This window comes from Tursiops truncatus, unplaced genomic scaffold (assembly GCF_011762595.2).
Source record: "Tursiops truncatus isolate mTurTru1 unplaced genomic scaffold, mTurTru1.mat.Y mat_scaffold_51_arrow_ctg1, whole genome shotgun sequence".
Lineage (NCBI taxonomy): Eukaryota > Metazoa > Chordata > Mammalia > Artiodactyla > Delphinidae > Tursiops > Tursiops truncatus.
In genome coordinates this window covers 74,807-80,977 of record NW_022983334.1, presented here as the reverse complement: position 1 = coordinate 80,977, position 6,171 = coordinate 74,807, and positions in this window count along the sequence as shown.

Genomic DNA, 6,171 nt, shown 5'->3' with positions numbered 1-6,171 from the left:
AATATGTCCTATTTGCCCTTCCACATCCTTTCTCCACCCAACTCTATATGGATGGCTTGCATGGCCTAGCTTAGTAAGTGTCCTTGTTCTGGCTTCTGTTTGGCTCACCAATGAAGAGTACCAATAGAAGATTGTAGGGAATGAAGGAGGGGAGTGAAGTTAGGGTATTAATTCTTGCCAAATTGCTGGGAGTTGGCCGCATCCCCCAACTAACGTACAGTGTTTCTCTGTGGGGCGTCACAGCATCTTTGGGGAGGACTCTCTCTCCAGCAAGTCTTCCTTTCTCTTTCATCTCCTATAAAGTAGCCACACTTTTACTGAACCCAGGGCACTACACTATCTCTTGATTCTCTACATTGGGCTCAATTTATCCTTACTGATGTACCCCTGATCTGCTGCTGAGACCCTGTCTGATGAACTTCGTAATATGCTCTTCTAAGCTGTTAATTTTACAAACCACATTATTACACTTATTAGAAGAATGTCTTCAGGACGTGTCAGTAAGCTCTGATTGATGATAATGGTAAACAGCTAGAACTTATGGAACATAAAGTATGCTTTGGTTACTCTCTTGAGTACACTGTGTGCATTATTCTAATTAATTAAAATCACTATTAGCTAAGCAAGGCACACAGATGCTAAGAGGTTCCCAGAAGTAACTTGCTCGTGGTCACTCCAGTGTCTCTGTAGTGTTTAGGACTCAGATCTGTCCAAAGCCTAAACCTTAAGTTCTAGGTCTAAGCAGTGGCTCTCCAACTTGAGTATGCATCAGCATCACCAAGAGAGCTTGCTGAAACAGGTAGTGGGCCCCACCCACAGAGTGTCCGAGTCTGTAGGTCTGGAGCAGGGCCCAAGACTTTCATTTCTAAAAATTCCTACGTGCAGCTGATGTGCTGGTCTGGGTACCAGACTTTGAGAACCACTAGTCCAGGCATTTTAGGTCCAGAATTTCAGGTGTTAGAATAATTTTCTGGTGATAAATGTCCAAAAAAAAAAAACCACTGCATTTTTCTGTTTGTAAGGAGGTAATACATTCAATCTTAAAGAGTCAATAATGGGGCTAAGTATTTAAGAAAGAAGAGTTATTCTCCAGGAAGATGGGAGGAGATGGACATTCTAAGGACAGGAATGCCCTTTCAGGAAACTTGCAAAGGGAACAGAAAAATAACATAGTAAGATTCTGCTATCCAGTGTTCACAGAACATGAGTGGGGTACTCTTGACGGTAAAATGGGAAGCCAACTTTTGCTCACCATATACATACCTTATTCAGTACAAATGTTTATTAAGAATCTCCAAAAGCTAGACACTAGGCATCAGGGCTACACTGATAGAGCAGATAAAGTGCCTGGCCTCAGGGAGCTTGTGCTTCAGAGGATGTACATCAGCTAGATAGACTGAATGATGGATACTATATTGGGTTCACACTTCGTCTCAAGAAAAATATATATCCATAGACGTGATCCAGGAGTCAAATGGCAAAAGACCTAGCCTCAAAGTGAGTGTTACTTTCATTAAATGGTAGGTAAAAATTATTTTATATGCCGAGATAGGCTCTGCTTAAAAGACACACTATTCCTCCAAACCTATTATACAAGCCAGCTTATGAACCTGTGACTTTTTCTAGGAGAAATGTTGCCTTCTTTCCCAAGAAGGGAGCGGTAGGGGTCGGGGTGGAAATAGTTTCATCATCAGAGGCACAGTCTCACTACTACTGCTCAGCCCCAATTCGCAACCTTCTGAATGGTTTCCAGACTAAGTAATTTAGCAAAGTGATGAAGAAAAAATGGCCCATTAATCTTATGATGCGTGTTATAACTTAACTCTGGGTTTAGCATAGGAAAAATTTTATTTGCATTGATTAGAAATATGCTTTATGGCTGCATATATTATTCACTCTGAACATTCTAAAATTATTAGCTGGGTTGACATGATGAACTGCACAGGAGTACTTCTAGATGGCATCTCAATGTCATCTGTTACTCACATCATATAGGTCTAGGAATCAATATGTATTTTACTCAATATGAGATCTTATTCCAAACACCAAAAATATGCCTGTTTTTATTCGATGGTTATCATCATGAAACTACTAGCTAAACATCATTTAGAAAATTCAAAGCAAGTAAATTACTGTATTAACTGTCCAACTATGATTATGACTTTCCTCCACTTACAGCTGAACCTAATATAATGATCTGGTCAGTCTGACTAGGAGGATTTATTCATTAATTTACTCAAATGTTCTGAGGTATATTTTGAAGGACTTAAATTATGGTCTGGTTTGTAGGATCCAACAGTAAGGGTGCAGGTTTATCTCCTACAAGCTCTGTGACCTTGCCCAAGTGACTTAGCATCTCTGAGCCTCACTTTCCTAATCTGTAAAATGGAAACAATAATAGAACCCAAGTTGTAAAGCTGAAGGAAAAAAAGTAATATGGTAATGTATTTTGGCACAAAAGAGCAGTTACGCTGATGGTCATTATTTGTGAATACTGTTGCTAAGATTACTGAAAACCTGTTGTGTGTTAGGTGCTGTTCAAGGACTAGAATTTTAAGACTGTTCTTCACCTTTATCCCAGTTTTACCTGCAAAGTTCTGCCATGCACTGGAAAAACATACTGGTATTTCTAGGGAAGGGGACCACACAGGTGACATTTTTGTTTCACCAGGTAGATAAAGTATACAAAGGTTATAGTGTACCTTTTAAGTCCTTTGGACGTCTAGTTACCTTTCACTAGAATGATTCTAGTAGATTCTGATAGATACCTGAGACAAGGTCAGGTCAGTGATGTTGGTACCTTTTCTGGCTTAAGAGCATAGGGCAGAAACACAGGAAGAGAGGTCTTCCTTTTCCACTCCTGTTACTAAGAACCCTCTCGAATAATGACAATCTGAAACAGATCACTACATTGTTGCATGTTGTAGAATCAAAGCAGTGTACAAAGCAAAGAGCACTGGCCTCCATTATACTTGCATTTCACTTGAGATTCACTTTTCTAGACCGTGGAGAAAGCAGATGTTTCAACACTTTCCAGGTACTGGAATATTACCATCTGGCAATCTCCACCACTGCATGTTTGATCACACTATTCCCTGCAAATGGAATGCTGTTCCATCAAGGTCAGATTGACCAATGCAAATACCTGATTTTATCGTACGGTCAGAACCAAATTAACTTACTGAAATTCTGCCCAGCTCAGGGTCTACCTTCTCTGTGAAACCTCCTGTGAGATCCCAAGTTACAAACAACTCTATCTTCTTCAGAAGACATTGTATACTATATAAATAGTAATTTACATATAAATATATGTATATGTGTGTGTATTTCTTTGTTACATTAAGTTATAACTCCTGTGGTTTCTCTTCTTAACTAAACTGGACCCCCTTATCATCACAGTGGCCATGTACATCATTGTATCCTCCAAAACATCCAGATAATAATATCATGGATTCAGTATATAGTTGTTTAATAGAAAACAACTAACCACTGTAGAATACTAGTGTCTCTCAAGGTGTGTTCAGTGGATCATAAATCCTACGAGACAGTCCATGACGGAAGATTTCAAGTAAATTTGGGATCTGTTGTCCACTACATCTCCTTATCAGAGACTCATAATTCACAAGACTCGTAAAAAGCTCTGTAGCCAAAGAAACTGTTGACTTAGTTTGACCCAGTATTTCTCTTACAAGAGTATCAGTTCTGGAGGTCAAGGACATTTTCCACCTCTAATACAACATCTCTACTGCCTAGTAGAGTGCCTGGCACTTAGACACCTAATAAATATTTGAATAAGTTTCAACATACATTCCCCTTTTAAGCTATAGAAGAAAAACATAGTATATAGTAGATTTTGATTTACTTGGGGAGAATAATCATATGAATAGATAAATTTACACAAATAATTTTAAAGTATATATATTTGATAATACTTTTTTCCACAAATCTACACAATTGCACATTTAGTGGTGATAGTAAACGAACTACATTTGCTTCTGAAAACTTGCTAAGAAGCATGGCTACTAAAAACTACAACTTGAACCCAAAACAATTGATTTAGTTCATCGGTCCCCACTCCTTAGCAGTTTTAATATAGAAGAAAATAGACGCATATATTTCTTTTCTGCCATAATATGACATCATATAAGGAATGCTATTTCATTAGCTAGAAATAAGATTTGCTTTTGTTATTTTAGTACATTTGATCACATAAGAATAATTCTAGATTTTTTCCCCTCCTGTGACTCTCATAGCATCCCATCTAAAATAGACTTTGGAGATTTAGATCAAATGTCATATCAATTGTCCCAGACTGCTTACTACGTGCTTTCACTATAGATTTTAATGTCAATAGAGAAAGGAGAAGGAAAAGTCAGAGGGAAATGAAACAGGTGTATGCAACACCCCTCTCTACTACCAACATTTCTCAGAATTCTGGGGGAAGTTGCATCTATAAGGGGAAAGTTTTTCACCATGGAACTCACGGTGGTTGAACTTCTCATGAAGAATTTTTTTTTTCACGACTGAAGAAAAATATGTTTGATTTTACCATAACTGAAAAGTTCTCCTGTTTCTACTTCTGAGGTTTGCCCTCAAGACTACTGTTTACCTAATGGAAGTGACTCCTATGCATGGAGGAAAAAGTGCACCATTTGAAGGAAAAGCTAAAGGAGTGATATTCAGGTAGCTCCTCATTCCACCAATGAAAACATACACATAGATTTTCCACTTTACACCTCACTTTCCACCTTATTTTCATGATTTTGAAATGAATATGTAGGGTCTGATGAGTTTGTCGATAGTCTATAATTATTAGTGTTATTGAAATAGAATACAAATGATAAGCCATATGTAAAAATGCTGTGTGAATAAACTGCTATACCCCAAATAATACAAATGAGTGAATGGCAGTAAATGCTAAGAGGGATTAACAACATAAAGGATATTAAAAAAATGATGACCGTATTTCATATTTCTGTGTCTTTTTCTCTCTTACTCTTTTTTTTTTTTCTTTTTTTGCGGTATGTGGGCCTCTCACTGTTGTGGCCTCTCCCGTTGCGGAGCACAGGCTCCGGATGCGCAGGCTCAGCGGCCATGGCTCAAGGGCCCAGCCACTCCGCGGCACGTAGGATCTTCCCGGACCGGGGCACAAACCCGCGTCCCCTGCATCGGCAGGCAGAACACTCAACCACTGCGCCACCAGGGAAGCCCTTCCCTCTCACTCTTACTCAACTCCTAAATAACTAAGAGAATATGCTCACAAATGGTAAGCATGTTTTGGATGTTCGATGTGTGTTTGTGGGAAAGAACAAAAAAAAAAAACTGCCTCTATCAGGTCAAATATCATACAAGAGATGAATGAGATTAGAGATGGTATTGGGATTTGTGTTAGTAATTCAATAGCTAACCAATCACAGATATGACAGTGTAGTGCAATATGCAAATATACTTTTAAACAACTTCTCTTAAGTTATCTACTGTCTGTAAAGACAATCACACTCAACTGCTCTGCACTTAACCCCAGAGCTTCTGAGTTAGAATCTGTTAGAAATAGGTACACGTTTCATTGCTTTGGCAACATTTACATGGCTCTGCATCAGGCAATACAACTGCTAAGATCACACTCTGGGAATTCAGGAAAGGCTAGTGTCCAGTTCTGGTCGTTCTACCACCCAACTGTGATGTAGGATAAATTCCTGATTAAAAAAAAAAAGAAGAAAAACCCTGAAGATGCTGAAACAGTATTTCCTACTTCACAGGGTTGTCATGGGGATAAAAGGTCATTAGGATAAAGTGCCTCTTACCCAGGAAACACTGATAAATGCTACTGATGCTACTATCATCATCATCATGACCGATCAAGAACATATTGCCACATGGAAATTCCAACATTCCCTGGGCCATTCACAGCTTTCCTTTAAAGGACTCATATTCTATGTGGGGTCTTAACACCTTCAAATAACAGAAAATACAAGTCTTTAGCCTTTTTTTCTGTAGCTAATTTTGGCATCTTTCACCTCTGTCCACTTAAGTGTTGGTTTAGCATATTCTTGTCACACAAAGAAACTACTTCCCAAAGAGAGGAACAATGTGTCAAGTGACCAAGACATTGAGTGAAGTCTTTAACCATCCCGATGTCCCGAGTACAGTCAGTGGGTCTCTGGGTTGGAA